Consider the following 20175-nt stretch of genomic DNA (forward strand, 5'->3'; position numbering starts at 1 on the left):
ATTTAATATGCTTTGATTACATTTTCCAAAAATTAAATACAACTTCAGCTTTAAAAACTCTTGATGTAAAAATTTTATATTCCTTAATTAAAATTTGGATTTTGCATAAACATATACTTTGGAATATTTTAGAAAAATAACCTATCTTGAAAGCATGAAAATAATTTTAATTTTAAAAATCAAATAATTTATATTTTTAATGAAAATTCATTCTAATTTTATACATTTTGAAATATTACATTTTATTATTTAATAGTTTAGGGCATTGCTATCAATCTAACACAAATTCTATGAAAATTGTTATTTTTGAGACAAGGTCTCGCTCTGTGGCCCAGGTATGATCACAGCTCACTGCAGCCTCGATCTCCTGGGTTCAGGCAATCCTCCCATCTCAGCCTCCAGAGCAGCTGGGACTACAGGCACATGCCACCACACTTGGCTCATCAAAAAAAATTTTTTTTTATAGATACGGGATTTTGCTATGTTGCGCAGGCTGGTCTCAAACTCCTGTGCTTGAGCAGTCCTCCTGCCTCGGCCTCTCAAAGTGCTGGAATTGGCATGAGCCACTGTGCATGGCCTGAAAATCTTGATTATAAAAATATAATTTTGCTAAAATGAAGTCAGGAAAAATAAAACTTATGAAATAAATATAATGTATGAATGATGTATACCTTTGTTACATGTCAAACACCACTAGCCCATTGATAGAACACTCAGACATAGGCAATACTAAATTTAGTTGTTTGATATTTTGCCAGCCTTCAGTTATATTAAAACCCAACTTTATACATATTTTAAACTTTGTCCATATGAAGGTATTTGGACTAATTCTGTTTATGTGGTATATCACATTTGTTGACTTGCATGTGTTAAACCATCCCTGCATCCCTGGTATGAAATCCACTTGATCATGGTGGATTATCTTTTTGATATGTTGAATTTGGCTAGCTGGTATTTTGTTGAGGATTTTTGCATCTATGTTCATCAGGGATATTGGTCTGGAGTTTTCTTTTTTTGTTATGTCTTGTCCTGGTTTTGGTATTAGGATAATACTGGTTTCATAGAATGACTTACAGAGGATTCCCTCTTTCTGTATCTTTTGGAATAGTTTTAGCAAGATTGGTACCAGTTCTTCTTTGAATGCCTGATAGAATTTGGTGCTGGACTTTTTTTTTGTTGGCAATTTTAAAATTACTGTTTCAATTCACTACTCGTTATTGGTCTGTTCAGAGTTTCTTTTTTTTTCTGCTTTAATCTAGGAGGTTTGTATATTTCGAGGAATTTACCCATCTCCTCTAGATTTTCTAGTTTGTGCATGTAAAAGTGTTCACTGTAGCCTTAAATGATCTTTCGTGTTTCTGTGATATAGTTTGTAATATCTACTGTTTTGTTTCTAATGAAGCTTATTTGGATCTTCTCTCTTTATTTCTTGGTTAATCTTGCTAATTGTCTATTAATTTTGTTTATCTTTTTGAAGAACCAGCTTTTTGTTTCAATTATCTTTTGTATTTTTTTCAATTTATTTAGTTCTGCTATTTGTTATTTCTTTTCTTCTTCTGGGTTTGAGTTTGATTTGTTCCTGTTTCTCTAGTTCCTTGAGATGTGACATCATATTGTCTATTTGTGCTCTTTCAGGCTTTTGATGTAGGCATTTAATGCTATGATCTTTCTTCTTAGCACCACTTTTGCTGTATCCCAGAGGTTTTGATAAATTGTGTCACTATTATTCAATTCAAATAATTTTTAAGTTTCCATCTTGATTTCATTATTGACCCAAAGATTGTTCAGGAGCAGATTATTTAATCTCAATGTATTTGTATAGTTCTGAGGGTTCTTTTTGGAGTGAATTTCCAGTTTTATTCCACTGGTCTGAGAGGGTACTTTATATAATTCTGATTTTCTTAAATTTGCTGAGACTTGTTTTCTGGTCTATCATATAGTCTATTTTGGAGAATGTTCCATGTTCTGAAGAAACGAATGTATATACTGCAGTTGTTGGGTAGAATGTTCTGTAAATATCTGTTAAGTCCATTTATTCTAAGGTACAGTTTAAATTCTTTGTTTTTTTGTTGACTTCTGTCTTGATGACCTGTCTAGTGCTGTCAGTGGAGTATTGAAATCCCTCACTATTATTGTGTTGCCATCTATCTCATTTCTTAGGTCTAGTAATAATTGTTTTATAAATATGGGAGCTCCAGTGTTAGGTGCATATATATTTAGGATTGTGATATTTTTCTGTTAGACTGATCCTTTTATCATTGTACAATGTCCGTCTTTGTCTTTTTGTTTTTTGTTTTTTTGAGATGGAGTCTCGCTCTGTTGCCCAGGCTGGAGTGCAGTGGCGCGGTCTCGGCTCACTGCAAGCTCTGCCTCCTGGGTTCACGCCATTCTCTTGCCTCAGCCTCCCAAGTAGCTGGGACTACGGGCATGCACCACCATGCCCAGCTAATTTTTTTGTATTTTTAGTAGAGATGGGGTTTCACCGTGTTAGCCAGGATAGTCTTGATCTCCTGACCTTGTGATCCGCCCACCTTGGCCTCCCAAAGTGCTGGGATTACAGGTGTGAGCCACTGCGCCTGGCCCCTCTTTGTCTTTTTAAACTGTTTTTGCTTTAAAGTTTGTTTTGTCTGATATAAGAATAGCTACTCCTTCTTGCTTTTGGTTTCCATTTGCATGGAATATCTTTTTGCACCCATTTACCTTAAATTTATGTGAGTCCTTATGCGTTAAGTGAGTCTCTTGAAGGCAGCAGATACTTGGTTGGTGGATTTTTATCCATTCTGCCATTCTGTATCTTTTAAGTGGGGTATTTAGGTCATTTACATTCAATGTTAGTATTGAGATGTGAGGTAATGTTTTATTCATTGTGCTAGTTGCTGCCTGAATACGTTTTTTTCATTACGTTATTGTTTTATAGTGCCTGTGAGATTTATGCTTTAAGGAGGTTCTATTTGGTGTATTTCGAGGTTTTGTTTCAAGATTTAGAACTCCTTTTAGCATTTCTTATAATATTGGCTTGGTAGTGGTGAATTCTCTCAGCATTTGTTTGTCTGAGAAAGGCTTTTTCTCTCCTTCATTTGTGAAGCTTAGTTTTGCTGGATACAAAATTATTGGCTGGCAATTATTTTGTTCAAGGGGGCTAAAGATAGGACCCTAATCCCTTCTGGCTTGTAGGGTTTCTGGTGAGAAATCTGCTGTTAATCTGATAGGTTTTCCTTTATAGGTTACCTGATGCTTTTGCCTCACAGCTCTTGATTCTTTTCTTCGTCTTGACTTTAGATAACCTGATGACTATGTGCCTAGGTGATGATTTTTTGTGATGAATTTACCAGGTGTTTTTTGAGTTTCTTGTATTGGGATGTCTAGATCTCTAGTGAGGCCAGGGAAGTATTTTTTTTTTCAATTATTCCCTCAAATATGTTTTCCAAACTTTTAGATTTCTCCTTTTCCTCAGGGACACCAGTTATTCTTAGGTTTGGTCATTTAACATAATCCAAATTTCTTGGAGTCTTTGTTCATTTTCAAAAATTCTTTTTCTCTTTGTCTTTGTCTGATTGAGTTAATTTGAAAGCCTCATCTTTGAGCTCTGAAGTTCTTTCTTCTACTTGTTCTAGTCTATTGTTGACACTTTCCAGTGCATTTTGTATTTCTTAAGTGTGTCTTTTATTTCCAGAAGTTGTGATTGTTTTTCCTTTATGAGATCTGTTTCTCTGGAGACATGGTCATCCATATCCTGTATTGTTTTTTATATTTCTTTAAGTTGGTTTTCACCTTTCTGTGGTGTCTCCTTGAGTAGCTTAATAATCAACCTTCTGAATTCTTTAACTGTCAATTCAGAGATTTTTTTCTTGGTTTGGTTCTATTACTGGGGAGATAGTGTGGTCTTTTGGGGGTGTTATAGAACCTTGTTTTTGTCACATCACCAGAATTACTTTTCTGATTCCTTCTCATTTGAGTAGACTATTTCAGTGGAAAAATCTGGAACTCAAGTGCTGCTGTTCAGATTCTTTTGTCCCACAGGGCAATCCCTTGATGTGGTGTGTTCTCCCTTTTCCTAGGGATAGGGCTTCCTAGAGAGCCAGACTGCAATGATTGTTATTGCTCTTCTAGAAACAGTACAAATTTCAAATCAAGCTGCAGTTACTTCTTGGAAACACTGAACAAGTTGTTTTCAGTTGGTTACTTTGTTAATTCCATAATAGCATTTACAACATAATTACTGTTGTTCTTCAGGGCTTGGACTGCCTTTGCTCTTGACATATTTGCTTGTGACATGACCAGTTCCATGCCCTTAACTTCCACACCTGTTTTATCAACTTCTTCCTCTTCACTCTCCTCTTGTACAGCTGGGGTCTGTGTTGTTTCTTAAATGTTTGAGATAGATTTACGTTGAACTTTGAATTTCTCAGCAGCTGCTAGCTGTGCTTGCTGAGATAAATCTTCATTTTTGGTTCCCCCCAAAACTATGTAGGTATCCAAAGCAGGGCGCTTGTAGACATCTGGTTTTATGATGACAAAGAGGATATTCTTAGATTTCCAGATAGTGACTCTAGTAACCCCTGTAACCTGTTGAAGACCCAGTTTGGACATAGCCTTCTGTGCTTTCTTTTCACTCTGACTCCGTTTTGCTTTGCTGACTGGTTCTTTATTAATTTCAGCTGCTGTTGCCAGCTGGGCTTGTTGTGTGGTTGTCTGTGTGGAATCCTGTTCCTCAAACTCTGGTACTGATTCATCACTGTCAGATTCTGTTCCAGACCCTCTGTCAGCCTGGGGCTGCGGCAACTCCTGTTCCATAGCAGGGATGGTTTCTGTGGCTTTGCTGGACACTTTGCTCAGGGAATGCAGAATGCTTCCCCTTTTTTTGACGGGATTATTTGTTTTTCTCCTTGCTGATTTGAGTTCCTTGTAGATTATGGATATTAGTCAAAATATTGTTGGATGCATAGTTTGCAAATATTTTCTACCATTCTGTGGGTTGTCTGTTTACTCTGCTGATTATTTATTTTGCTGTACAGAAGCTTTTTAGTTTAATCAGGTCCCATGTATTTATTTTTGCTTTTGTTGCATTTGCTTTTGGGGTCTTAGTCATAAATTCTTTGCCTAGGCCAATGTCTAGAAGAGTTTTTCCTAGGTTTTCTTCTAGAATTTTTTTATAATTTCAGGTCTTAGATTTCAGTCTTTAATCCATCTTGAGATGATTTTTGTATATGGTGAGAGATAGGAATCCAGTTTCATTCTTCTACATATGGCTATCCAGTTTCCCCAGCACCATTTACTGAACAGGGTGTCTTTTCCCTAATTTATGTTTTTGTATACTTTGTTGCAGATCAGTTGGTTGTAAGTATCTGGCTTTGTTTCTGGGTTCTCTGTACTGTTCCACTGGTCTACGTGTATACTTTTGTGCCAGTACCATGCTGTTTTGGCTACTATAGCCTTGTAGTATAATTTAAGTTGGATAATGTGATGCCTCCAGATTTGTTCTTTTTGCTTAGGATTGCTTTGGCTATTTAGGCTTTTTTTTGGTTCTATATGAATTTTAGAATTGTCTTTTTCTAATTCTGTGAACAATGATGTTGGTATTTTGATAGAAATTGCGTTGAATCTGTAGATTGCTTTGGGAAGTATGGTTATTTTTATGATATTAATTCTTCCAGTCCATAAGCATGACATGTATTTCCATTTGGGTCACTGTGATTTCTTTCAGCAGTGTTTTGTAGTTCTCCTTATATAGATCTTTCACCTCCTTGGTTAAGTATATTCCTAGGTATTTTATTTTATTTTATTTTTTTGCAGCTATTGTAAAGGGGATTGAGTTCTTGATTTGAGTCTCAGCTTGATTGTTGTCAGTATATAGTAGTGCTACTGATTTGCGTACATTGATTTTGTAACCTGAGACTTTACTGAATTCATTTATCAAATCTAGAAGTCTTTTGGAGGAGACTTTAGGGTTTTCTAGGTATATGATTATATCATTGGAAAACATAGATAGTTTGACTTCCTCTTTTCCAATTTGGAGGCCCTTTATTTCTTTCTCTTGCCTGATCGTGCTGGCTAGGATTTCCTTCCTCTACATCTTTGCCATCAGTTGTTATTTTCAGTCTTTTTAATTTTAGCCATTCTAGTGGGTGTGTACTGGTGTTTCATTGTGATTTTTATTTGTATTTCCTTGATGACTAATGATACAGAGCATTTTTTCATGTGCTTATTTGCCATCCATGTCTTCTTTGGCCAAATGTCTGTTCAAATATTTTGCCTATTTGTCTTATTATTGAATTGTAAGCATTTTTTATGTACTTTGGATAGATGTAAGTTTTGCAAATATTTTTGCAAAAAGGGTTTTTTGAAGAGTAAAATGTTTATATTTTTGATGGAGTCCAATTTATCAAAAAAAAAAGTTCCTGCTTTTTGTGTCTTACCGAAGAAATCTTTGCCTAACCCAAAGTCATTAAGATTTTCTCCTGTGTATTCCAGAAATTTTATAGTATTAGCCCTCATATTTAGGTCTATAATGCATTTTGCATTGTTCTTTTCTTTTTTGCATGTGGATGAGCAATTGCCCCAGGGCCATGTGTTAGAAAGATTTTTTTTTTTAATCCATTGCCCTGGCACCTTTGTTGAAACCCAACTGATCATTTATGTGTGTCTAATTCTGGACAGTATGCTATTTCATTGATGTCTATGTTTATTGTTTCATAACTGCTGCACTATTTTAAATGACTGAAGTTTAGGAAGATAAAAGAATAAAAAGCTTCAGGCAGCTCAGAAATAAAACTCTAATGAAAGGATGACCAATGGCACCCAAGTGTGTATTTTGGGGCATGCCAAATCACACTGACAATTTGCAGTGAAAAGAATTTCTATTTTGGGATTAAGCCTGCAATTAAGTTTCTCTATAAGGTTGCTTCTAGAATGCTCTGTGTCACCCTAACTCAGGGGTACCTCTGTATTTAGGGATACATAAAATAAACCAAACCTTGGACACTTACTCTGATCTTGTAGATAGGAAAAGGCAGAAAGTTTGTGCATGTTGCCCATCAGAGATGGCATGCTAGATGTTAAATTGCAATATCTCTGCAGAACAAGTTCTTACCAGCTAAAGATGAGATAACCCTCTTACTGATATGAAAGGTAAAAATACGTGTTGCTCTGTTTACTGGAAGTTTAGCATCCAATTTTTCTGTCTTTGATTGACAGCGTGACCTTGGCTATGAGTCCCTTACCTGAGATGCATCCCATCTCAGTAGGTAGACAACATAATTTTGTCTTTACTTGCCACCTGCCATCCATATGAGTAGGTTGAACTCACGAGTGAAGTACAAGGCTGAATCAGGTCAGAAGGGCATCAGTGTTCATAGTCTTAATCTCTTAATATCCTCTATTCCAGGAAACAAAGACATGATTAAAAAAATTGGCTCTGCATTCCTTTGGAAACAAAGAGTGAGAGGGTAATCATAGTTGGGCATGGAGGAAAGGTGAGTGGGTCACATGATATACTACCTGGCAAATTATCTGCGCCTAGGCTGTCCCCTTCCCCAACATCAGCATGGAAAATAGTTCACAACCTTTCTTTTTTTTTTTTTGAGACAGAGTTGCTCTATCACCCAGGTTGGAGGCCAGTGGCGCGATCTCAGCTCACTGCAACCTCCGCCTCCTGGGTTCAAGCGATCCTCCTGCCTCAGCCTCCTGAGTAGCTGGGATTACAAGTGCATGCCACCATGCCTAGCTATTTTTTTTTTGTTTTCGTACTTTTAGTAGAGATGAGGTTTCACCATGTTGGACAGGCTGGTCTTGAACTCCTGACATCAGGTGGTCCACCTACCTTGGCCTCCCAAAGTGCTGGGATTATAGGTATGAGCCTCTGCACCTGGCCAACAAAACCATTTTCTTATACTTATTGAAATTAAGTTGCTTATATTTCAGTTAGATTTACCGAGCCACAGCTCTCTGTGTCCTGTATGCTTAGTGGATTTTTGTTGACTAGAATTGTTCTAACCACATTTCTTTAATAATCCACTACACAAATTCTACCCTTGTCTTCAAATGGCAACACGGTAGCCCAATCAACAGGGGCCTTGTTATTTGGAGCAGAGAGCTCCTGGTGGTTGCTGTTCTCCTGACCTAGCTTGTTCAGCCTTCCCAAGGTACGTGTCTGGGAGATAAGAGCTACCATTCATGAAGAGCGTCTTGTGATGTTTATCACGTCGGTTATTCTGAAGGCATCTCCCCACCCCCGCCCTTAATTGTGAAATTAAGACTAGCTATAGTAAAATTAGGAAACATGTGAAAAATCTAGAAAATCATCGTTAAAAAAATCCCCAAGTGCTAAATTTATGCTAGAGTATACCTCAAATAATGAATATCTCAAGTGAAAAATAATGTGCAGTATGAGTTTTTCCCCTAAATAAGAAAACTTTGTATAGGGTGTGTGTGTGTGTGTGTGTGTGTGGTCAGGAGCTCTCCTCTAACACTGATGTTAACTCAAGAATAATAGGTTGATTATTAGCACTGAAATTTAATTTTACAGGTAGGGAAACTAGGGCCCAGAGTGATGAGGTGATCCTCCTAAGGCCTGGAGTGATGAGGTGATTCTCCTAAGGTCCTACAGCCTCGATGTGGCAGTGTCCAGAGAAGCTCAGGTTCAGTGGTATCAATGGTTTTAGTCTTTTTGAGGTGTATTAGGCAGTTTCTTCAGAGAAACAGAACTACTAGGAGATATATACGTATTATAGGAATTGGTTCACATGATTATGGAGGCCAAGAAGTCCCATGGTCTGCCGTCTGCAAGCTGGAGAACCCGGCAATCCAGTGGTGTAATTCAGTATGAGTCCAAAGGCCCGAGAGACAGGAGAGCTGGTGGTGTAAGTCCTGGTCCAAGTCCAAAGGCCCAAGAACCGGGAGCACTGACGTCCAAGGGCAGAAGAAATTGGACATCCCAGCTTAAGCAGAGAGAGAGAAAATTCATCTTTTGACTGCCTTTTTGTTCTATTTGGGCCCTCAGTGGATTGGAGGATGCCATCCACATTGGTGACGGTGGTCTTTACTGATTCTAAGGTCTCTTCTGGAAATACCTTGACAGACATACTTAGAAATAATGTTTTATCAGCTATCTGGGCATTTCTTAGTCCAGTCCAGTTGGTACATAAAATTAACCATCACAAGGGGTCACCTTATCTAGTATAAATGTGCATGGCATAGGCTTTGTTGTAAACTGTTTCTTTTCGAAAAGCTTTCCTTCTCCTATTAGAATTTTACAGGTAAGGTGACCAAGCATTCTGTCTGCCCAGGACTCACAGGGTCTCTGGACTCAGCACTTTAGTGTGAAAACTAGGGAATGTCTGGAAAGGCCAGTATGAGTTGGTCACCCTAGTTTACAGGCGTTTGCATCTATTCACCTGGGTGGTTTTGCCATACATTTCCTGGTGACCTGTGGATTCCAGCCCAAGCTACATGAAAGGAAACAAGACGACTCTATTCTATGGCAAAGAGACAAACTGTGGCTCTCTCTGGGTTATGAGCTCACCTTAACCTAATCCTGCCTGTCCTTCCAGGGCAGCCCCCCCTCACTTCCTTTACCACCCTCCTGACTACCGTGGTTGTTGTCAAACACCGCGTGGATGGATAGAACTGAATTCTGTACTTACCATTTCACTTTCTGCTATCAAGTACTGTTGACTAAAGCTTCACTTAGAAAGGTTTTATCTTGGCAGAGGTATTTTAAGACCCTTTAGGGATCTTTGTCAGATCCTTGTGTCCCAGGCAGGTTAAGATCACAGACTCTGGAACCAGATAGTCTAAGTTAGAACCCTGGTGTTCTGCCGCTGTCTTGGCCGTGTGATCTGGGCAAGTACCATAACCTCTCTGTTTCTTAGTTTGCTTCTATCAAATGGGGATAATAATAGTACCCAACCCATAAGAGTACTGTGAGATTTAACTTAGTTGATATACATAGAGTGTCTAAGGCAGCACTTTGGCTATGATGAATGAGGTCTCAGTAGATTCTTTCTTGGCTGACTGGTTTGAATGCATATTCATGAGGCTAATTCCTTTACCTTTGCTGTCCACGTGCAAGGCGTGCATACTGAAAGTGAATATGGTTGTGGAGAAGATTCCTGGCTGCTCAAGCTGTTAAAGGATTCTGTCTGTGTGGTTCATTAGAATTCTAACTGCAGTGGGGCTTGCCTTGAAATGGAATCTTTAGGCACGAGGCCATCTAATGGTGTCCGCTTGAAGATTACTCTGTATAAGTACACTTTTTCATCTTCTAACTCTCCATTTAATATCAGTATGTTAGCAATTAAAAATAGTTTAAAAGCACATTCATGATAACTAATTTCAATTCATTGGAATAGATTTTTATCATATTTGATGCATAATTTCAATTTTATTGCTGAGATAAAAGGTCAATCTGATAGGTAACTGAAATAGAATATGTGCTTCACGGGAACTTTACCTTTAAGTTGTTATGTATCTTGGTGTAACTAATAAAGCATTTCTTACAGCAGAATTGCACCACAGAGCGAATCCATGAACTTCCTGACTGTCAAACCAAATCAAGCTACTTCAATCCTTGAAGAATAAAACTGTTCAAATTGCAGTGGCTTGTAAATTCCTAGCTTTGGGTGAAGGAATCTGCACTATCTTCAGAAGAAGGAATAAACATTTCCTGCCACCCAAAACCGTATTCCTCTTTCTCCATCTCTAGGAAATCTGGCCACAGATGATGACAGTGTGAAATGACGCAGTTGCTCCTAACCAGCACTCTTTACCCTCTTCTTCCAGTAATAAGGCCCCTCTCCCTTTTCTGGGGTACAGCTCATTCTTCTCCTCCAGGCAGGTATTAGGGGCTGCGATTCATAGTACCCCGCCTCCCTTCCCACTGCAGTGGGCATCTGATCGACCTGCAATCCAGAGAAACAGAACCACTAGGAGATATATATGTATTATTGGAAGTTGGTTCACGTGATTATGGAGTCCAAGAAGTCCCATGCTCTACCGTTTGCAAGCTGGAGAACCAGGAGATTCCATGGTGTAATTCAGTCTGAGTCCAAAGGCCTGAGAGACAGGGGAGCTGGTGGTGTAAGTCCTGGTCCAAGTCCAAAGGCCCAAGAACTGGGAGCACTGATGTCCAAGGAGAGAAGAAATTGGACATCTCAGCTCAAGCAGAGAGAGAGAAAATTCATCTTTTGACTGCCCTTTTGTTGTATTTGGGCCCTCAGTGAATTGGAGGATGCCATACGCATTGGTGATGGTGGTCTTCTTTACTCAGTCTACTGAGTCAAAGGTCTCTTCTGGAAACACCCTGACAGACACACCTAGAAATAATGTTTTATCAGCTATCTGGGCATCTCTTAGTCCAGTCAGGTTGATATATAAAATTAACCATCACAAGGGGTCACCTTATCTTGTATAAATGTGCTAGATAAGAAAAGTTTTTGAAAAGAAACAGTTTAAAACAAAGCCTATGCCATGCACATTTATACTAGATGAGGTGTCCTGCCCTCCACCTTAGTTTCCTACAACTGCTGTAATGAAATGCCACAAACTGGGTTGCTTACCACAATAGAAATGGATTCTCTCACAGTAGTAGAGGGTAGGAGTCTTAAAGCAAGGGGATGGTAGAGGGTTGGTTCCTTCTGGAGGCTCTGAGTTAGAATCTGTTTCATTTCTCTGTCCCAGCTTCTGAGAGTTGCTGGCAACCCCTAGTATCTCTTGGTTTGTAGATGTATCACTCCAACCTGTGTTCAAACTTCTCGCTTCTTGTAAGGACACCAGTTATTGGACTAATACAATACAACCCCATCTGAACTTGATTACATCTGCAAAGACCCTATTTCCAAACAAGGTTACATTCACAGACACCAAGAGTTAGGACTTGCATATATCTTTTGGGGGAATACGGGTCAACTCCAAACACCCTCTTTCTCGTAGAGATTGGTCCAGTGATAAGCATATGACCCAAACTGGGCAGTGAGAGAGTTTCTCACTGGAGCTGGTGGGGGGCAGGCTTGACTCTCCACCTGAGAGTCTGCGTGACAGCCACGGGATGCTGGCCATTGTGGTTCCAGCCCCGTGGAGAAATCTGCCTGAGAGAAGGCAGCTGATGTGCAGAGAAAAGCCGAGAAGAGGAGGCAACATCCTGATGGGGTGCTTAGATCCTTACATCCAGACACCCCTTTCCTTGGTTTGCCCACACGAACCGTTAAATGTGTGCTTTTCTTTTTTGCCTTCTTAAACCATTCTGAGATAATATTTCAGTCACCTGCAACCCAAGGACACTGAATAATACCAGTTGAAGACAGCATTTGAAGATATGGGCAAGGACCCTAACATGGAAATGTTATCTTCTAGAAAAGTCAGTGCTTAGCCAAGACCATTCCAACATGCCTGTACTGTACCTGGCAGGTAGTGACGCATGTACAGGGACACATCCCATGTCTCAGGCCATGTGAATGCCCAGCTGGTAATGTGGCTTTTCAGGAGGCTGCTCTGGGTCCTCACAATGGCAGACACAAGCTCTGACCTCACTTCATTTATTTATTTTTTTCCTCTCACAAGCTTATTCTGATCATCTATCATTTTAATGAGTTTACAAAAGAGACATTTTCCTGAATTCCTAAGAACAAAAGAATAATGTAGAATAATGTGCTTTTTCTAAGATGACATAAGCAATGCTGCAAGAACACGTGTCTTTTTCAATTGCCCTATTCATGGTAAGCATTCTAAGATGACATTGCAATGCCACCGTAAAACTGCCACTCAGTGCCATTCAGCAGGCAGGAGGCTGTCTTCCTGTGGCACCTGCAGGACAATTTAAGCTGCAAATAATGAGACCTGGCAAAAGGAGCTTAAATAATAAGGAGCTTCTTATCTTATGTAACAAGAAATGCAGTCGCAGGGCTTCCACGTCATCAGTTCCTTGCTGCTTTCTCGCTTTCAGCTCTGCCATTTTCGGTGTGTGGGAAACATTCCCCCTCATAGTTGCAAAATAGCTTTGGGAGTTCCTGCCACTGAATGTGACAACATTTAGCAAAGGGGAGCAGTGTTTCCTCCTTTGTGTTTCTTTTTATTGGGAACAAAAACCTTTCTGTGAATTCTCCCACCTCTAACCCTGCCAGGCTTTCCTCCAATCCCAATGGCTCAGATTGAGTCACATGCAACGTTTGTTCCAATCACATGGAAGGGAATTGGATTCCCACAGTGGCTCAGTACTCAGCATTAACCCCTTGGGGCTGGAAACAGCCTGAGAAGCCAAGGACTCTCAACACCTGAGCAAAACTGGGAGCCAGTGAGCAACAAAGGGGGAAGGGCGCAGTGTGGGTTGTGCCACAGCACTTGGGGGGCCTTTGATGGAAACTGACGTCAGTACCCAGCAAGCTGCCCCACAACTCCTTGGGGTCAGTGGTGCATGAGGTATTGGTGAAATAGTAAATCCTGTGGAGTATTTCTTAGAAGGAGATGGATAGTGTTAAATATTTAGTGTAATTTAATATAACATGTTAAATATATATGACATAAAATATAGGATATCCCATTTTATATTTACTAAGTTAATAGCATATTGAGTATTAATATTAATATCCCGTATTATATTTAATAAATTAATATTTAATGTTAAAAAGGCAAAAAATTAATGAACTAACAACCATCAGACTTAAGTAGAAAGAAAGTAGAATAAACCTAAATCAAATGAAAAAGTAATAGGTTAAGGACAGACATTAACAAAATAGAACACATTAGAATAACAATAGAAAAACATTTTCTGTCGAGAGGATCAATAAAGCCAATTTTATTCTTGAAAAGACTAAAACAAATGTCAAACTTTTGGTAAAAATGATCTAGAAAAGAAGAGAGAAACAAATAATATTAGAAATGAAAATATTAGGAATCAGACACTAAAATATAATATAAACCACTTTAAGCTTACAAACATTAAGTTTAGATAAAATGGACAAACTTGTCAAAAAATATACCCTACTAAAATTAACTTAAGGAGAAATTGAATATTGAATAGTCATATAATCTAAGAAAATTGAACCATTTGTTAAAAGTCTTTCCACAAAGGATATTCCAAATGGCTTTTACTGGCAATTTCTGTCAGACATTCCAGAAATAAATAATCCAAATTATATACAAATTATTCCAGAATATCGAAAAAGAAGGAACAATTCTCAAGTCATATTTTGAGAGTTGAATAACTTTGATTCCACAACCTGACAAAGGCTGAATGGGAAAGGAAGGTCACTTACAAACATGATTACAAAAATCCTACCGAAAATATTAGCCAGCCAAATCCTGCCTCCATTAGTTGTGTAAATCATGAACAAACTGGGTTTGATTTAACATTATAACATCAATTGAGGTAAATTATATTAATGGGTTAAGGGAGAAAAGTCTGTGATCATCTCAACATGTGCCGAAAAAGCAGTTGATGAAATTCAACACTTGTTCATGATAGAAACTCTAAGCAAACCGAAGACTGACAGTGTGTTTGGCTGGTCCATTGGCTGAGCAGCATTTTCTCAGAATGCTCCCTTAATGCTCAATGGAAGGCAGATGCCAAACTCCCCTGTTTTTTTGGGCTGCTTTCCCAGTTTTTACCATGTGTGGTTGTGTGAACGTTTCTTGTATCTCTTTATATATAATTATCTTTTATTTATTTATTTATTTTTGAGATGGAGTATCGTTCTTGTCACCCAGGCTGGAGTGCAGTGCCGTGATCTCAGCTCACTGCAAACTCCGCCTCCTGGGTTCAAGCAATTCTCCTGCCTCAACTTCCCGAGTAGCTGGGATTACAGGCACCAGCCACCACACCTGGCTAATTTATATATTTTTAGTAGAGATAATGTTTTGCTATGTTGGTCAGGGTGGTCTCGAACTCCTCACCTCAGGGGATCCGCCTGCCTCGGCTGCCCAAAGTGTTGGGATTACAGGCATGAGCCACTGTGCCCGGCCTGATCTTTTATTTTTTCGAATAAAAAATAGGCACATATATATGCCATTCTCCTCTTTACTTTGTTTCATTTGACATACTATAGACATATTTTCTCTTTTACATATATATGTATATACCTACTTCTCTTTTTAGAGGTTACATAGAATTTCATTGTATATAAGCCATAATTCATGAACTATGTTAAGAAAAAATAATTCAGCCACCTGAAGACTGAGTGTAGCTTTTAACATGCATAGAATCATAATTGAGTTGGGGGGAATTAAAACCATATACCATAAAAAACTGGGCACTCAGCAGATTTCTGCCTCTTACAGAAAAATCTGGGCTCCTTACAGTTGTAAAACTACCACCCTGTGAATTGAGATTTGGGTGATTGTGACCACAGCACCGTTTGGAGGTCATCTTTCTGCATATAGGTATAAAAGTGAGAGAGGGCAAATCCAGCATTGCTTCTGGTGATGTGATCGGATAGTGAGAACTTGACTACAAATTCTATGAACACAAGTGCTTTCATCCTAAAAAGTCTTGTAACCACTCCCACTCCTCCCCACACTCTCAGCACCCCTGAAATTTGTTAGGCTGTTCATTTCAAGTCACACACAGAGTCTATGATTTCCAGTTTGGTGGACTGGCTGAGGGGCATGAAGGGGCCAGGCAGTCACGTTCTGGAATTGAAAGGCATCTGGGTGGAGGGAGAGAGAATCCAGTCTCCACCGCACACCACTGCAGGTTTTGGCAGGTTACTTGTGCTCCCCTGAGCCTCTCTTCCTCATCTTTAAAATGGGCAGGATGCTACACACCTTACATGGTGTTTGTGAGACCTAAAGATAAGCCTCCCTGTCCACAGAGGGGTTAGTTTAAGAATGTAGCAAATATCATTGTTTTTGGAAAACATTATTCCCGAGAATAGTTTTTACATGGAGTCAGGTGGCGTTTCTGTTTGTGCACATGCCTCACAATTAGAGTAATGGTGAGAAAGTTATGAAAAAAATAACATCTGGGCTAATCAGCTGTCAGCGTTCACCTGTCTTTTTCACTGGGCCCTTCCCTGAGCATTGAGGAACAACGGGGGCAGTCACTGGAAAATTCCTGGAAGAAACAGAGGGAGGACTTTAACCACCCTTCACCTCAATAACTGACTTAAAAATCCCAATTAGGCATTTCTCTCTGTCCCCAAAGTCCCTTGCCTTTTGCCCTTCTACTAGGGATCTCTTTGCTTCCCTGTGCAGGGCTCAGCCTAACTTGCTCAGCCAGTTGCATCAATGCAGGTAACAGATCTTGCTCTCACCTAGAAGCAGTTTAGTGACCTACAGTTTTACTGGAACATAACATTTGAGGTCTCATCATACTTGCTCACTCTGAATTCTTAGCAGAATGTCTTTTCAACAAGATAAGATGTCATGCCAGTTGCTAAAAGAGGATGTTTCCTCCTCATATTTTTGTGTCAGCAACATTGGTTGTGGGCATGTGAAGCTGCCAGAAGCCTCTTCTTTCACTGTCGTAGCCCTGATTGCTGTTGCATCTGTTATCCTGGCCACCTCTGGCTCTCCTTGGTTACACACAGCTGTTCCTGGTTACGCGCAGATTCCTCCTAGACACCTCCAATCCCCATGCTACTCCCCCCATGCTCCCTAAGCACTTGTCCTGGCTGTAGGGAAGTCAGTGTTGTGGCTTGAGAGCCTATCTGACTGGACCATGATTTAACCTCTGTTATAGCCCTGGAGCCAAGCACAGTAGCTACCCAGGGCAGGTACCCAAAAATCTTTGTGGAGTAAATCCATGAATATCCACAGACCACCCAGTGTTGTCTATTCTCCACATAACCTACGCTTTCTGGTTGTGGAAGGAAGAATGCATCACTTTCCCTACACTTTCTGGTTGTGGAAGAATGTATCAGTTTGCTAGAGCTACTCTAACAAACAGCACGCAACAGAAACTTTTTTGCCCCACATTTATGTTGATTAAAAACTGACATAAACAAAACCTGTACAAAAAATATCCCAAATCCCATATCACTTTGAAGAGTCATCTTGAGAGACGTTATGACCTGTGACCCCCTCTTCCTCTGCCACAGCCACGTCCTCTTCCTCTACCTCTGCCTTGGTTTCTTCCTGCAACAGAAATTTATTATTTCCCAGTTCTGGAGAGTGGAAATTGGAGATCAAGGTGTTGGGAGGATTGATTCTTTCGAAGGGCTGTCAGGGAGAGTCTATTCCAGGCCTCTCTCCTGGCTTTTAGTGGTTTGTTGGCCATCTTTGATGTTCCTTGGCATGTAGACACGTGACCCTGGTCTCTGCTTTCATGCTCACATGATACTCTCCCTGTGTATTCGTCCATTCTCGCATTGCTATAAATATCTGATACTGAGTAATTTATTAAATAAAAGAGGTGTAATTGGCTCACAGTTCCGTAGGCCATACAGGAAGTATGATGCTGGCATCTGCTTGACTTCTGGGGAGTCCTCAGGAAACTTACAATTACGGTGGAAGGTGAAGGGGAAGCAGGCTCATCTTACGTGGCTGGAGCAGGAGCAAGAGAGAGAGTGGGTGGGGGGGCAGGGGCTACATACTTTTAGACAACCAGATCTGGTGAGAACTCAGTATCATGAGAACAGCACCAAGGGGTATGGTGTTAAACCATTCATGAGGAACCACACTCATGATCCAGTCACCTCCCACCAGGCCCCACCTCCAACATTGGAGAATATAGTTTGACATGAGATTTGGTGGGGACACAGAACCAAACCATATCACTCTGTGTGTGTGCCTGTGTCTAAATTTTTCCCTTTGATGTGGACACCAGTCATATTGGATTAGGGGCCCACGCTGCTTTAGTATGACCTCATCTAACTTTATATTGAGCTGCCTGTGGTCCCAGCTATTCAGGAGGCTGAGGCAGGAAGAATCGCTTGAGCCCAGGAGCTCAAGACTGCAGTGAGCTATGATTGTGCCACTGCACTCCAGCCTGTGCAACAGAGCAAGACTCCATCTCTAAAATGACCCTGTTTTCAAATAGGGTCCCATTCTGAGGCCCTGGGCACTAGGACTTCAATGTATGTTACCAAACAGTGTAGTTACTTCCCTTGTTCTCAATTCTCTTTTGCTGTTTCTCCATTTATATCAGAAAAGATTGAAACTTTGATAGCTTTCTGTAAAGTATGAACACTGCTGAGGAGGCACATAAGGAGATGTTCCTTATATTTACATAGTTTTTGATTTTTGTCTGAAAATGACAACTGAGGTTGAGAATCTTGGTGGTCAGATAAACAGCACTATTCCATCCGGACCTTGTGTAATTCCTGGGAGTAAATCACTGTTTTCTCTTTGGGATCAGTGACTTGCATCAGGATACCTCAGTTTTAGCTGTGTGCTTTTGTGTAGTGAAATGCAGTGAGGTCTTGTGATTCCAGGGACACGAGAAAAAAAGAGTTGTTAGAAGAAACCGGATAGGATAGAAATAGCAAACCTTTTTGATAGAGAACACTGACGCTGAACACTGGACTCATTCAATCCTCCCTATAACTCTCCGCAGCCCCCCAAGAAGCGCAAAAGAGCTGTCTGCGCCTTTTGTCACCACCCCATTTGCTGACCCTGGGTCGCTGCGCATGGAGCGGCCCGCAGGCGGCGCAGGAGGGACAAGGATCCCCGTCTGGCCCCGGTGCGCGGCTCGCGGCTCTTCCTGGCCCTCTCCGGAGTGACCAAAGTACAGAGGGAGAGAATTCGGAAGGTGCAGTGTGACCCTGGCTCCTCGCTCTAGCCCGCCAGCGCCCACAGTGTCTCTGAGAGTACACAGCCCCCTGGAGGAACGCGGCTGCCTTCGTAGAGGGCCCTCGAGGAGCTCGGTGCTGGGGCTTCAGCTCTTGTGTGAGGCCGTCGTGCGTTGCAGTTAATTGTTGCACCTGTATTTCTGGTCGAGAAGCTGTACTGCTAAGATGCGTGCTCCTGCTGAGAGCGCAGCTCCGGGTGTGACAGTTCAGTGCAGCTGGGGCGTGACCCCACCGCACGCTGGCCGGGCAAGGTCACCGCTCCTTCGCCAGCGGGGCCTATTCCCTTTGGAGCTTCTCCAGCTTCGTGGCCTCCACCGGCCTGTGGCTGCTGGTCTTTGGGCAGTTGTCCATTCATTAATAGCTCCCTCAGAGGTTGGGGCAGAGAAAGTAAAAGAAGCAAAAAACAAAACAAAACAAAACAAAAAAACCCCAGTGTTGAATCTGGCAGAGGAGATGCTGGCAGAAACGAGACTGGAGCAAATGGCTGCAATGCCTGGAGGGAATTTGCATTCACCCTGGCATCTGCGTGGAAGTCAGCGCCCAGCACCCCGCCTGGCAGCATCTGTCACTGCTCCAGGAGCATCCAAGACAAGCCTACACTGGGTTCCGCTGGGAAGCCAGTATGAAGGCTTGGTCCCCAAATGTCACTGCTAAGAGACACACATTTTGCTTGGAGAGAGAGAGGGAGACAGGCTGGTTGTGCAGGACCTCTCTGTTCACCCGGAAGTGACAGAAAACATGTCCCATAGGATCCCAAGCCAGGGACACACCAGGGGACTGGGATGGTTTTGAGGGCTAGGTAAACATAAAATTTTGTGCACAATTCCATGGAGTTCACAAATCAGGTGGTCCCTCTCTGGTTAAGAATTTCTTATGGATCAGAACAAGGATCTCTGAAGGATATGCTCACAGAGTGGGCTGCTGGTAGGTGATTAGCCAGGATTGGAGGTTGGTGGGGGAAGAAGTAGAAAGGGGACAGGCTGGATGGAGTGCAAGAAGAAGAGCCGAATCTGGCCAGCCTCACTGTCTTGCCCGGGGCTGATCTGGACTTTTTACCTTAGGGCTGACTCAGTGCTGTGGTTAACAGGTCAGAGGTAACCACCTTGCTCTTGGAGGAATGGGAAGAATGCTGGCCTGTGAGTGACCAAATACTGTATAGACATACATGCATCTCTGTTTTCTTCTCATTAAACTGGGATGCCACCTTCCCAGAATGGCCTGTGGTTGGGAGGCTGGGTTCTGCAGCTGCAGCACTGCCTCGCTCCCCATCCAGCTCTGCTGCTTTCTTTCGATGGAAACATGAACATCTCTAAGCCCGGACAAACTCTTAATAAACAACAGAAATACATTGGAGAGAAATACAGCAGGGGTGGGAGTGAGGAGAAACCTTTAAGAGACTTACCTGTTGAAGATCAGAACCTGCATTCTCCATGCTGCGAGGTGATTTTTTTTTAAA

The 20175-nt window shown here is 41.1% G+C and overlaps 1 pseudogene; it reads right to left on the reverse strand.

Annotated features, from left to right (window-relative positions):
• Positions 1–4179: 4179 nt before the first annotated feature.
• Positions 4180–12054, reverse strand: LOC466218 (nascent polypeptide-associated complex subunit alpha-like; annotated as a pseudogene).
• Between the last annotated feature and the right edge of the window lie 8121 nt (positions 12055–20175).

This window comes from Pan troglodytes, chromosome 8 (assembly GCF_028858775.2).
Source record: "Pan troglodytes isolate AG18354 chromosome 8, NHGRI_mPanTro3-v2.0_pri, whole genome shotgun sequence".
NCBI lineage: Eukaryota > Metazoa > Chordata > Mammalia > Primates > Hominidae > Pan > Pan troglodytes.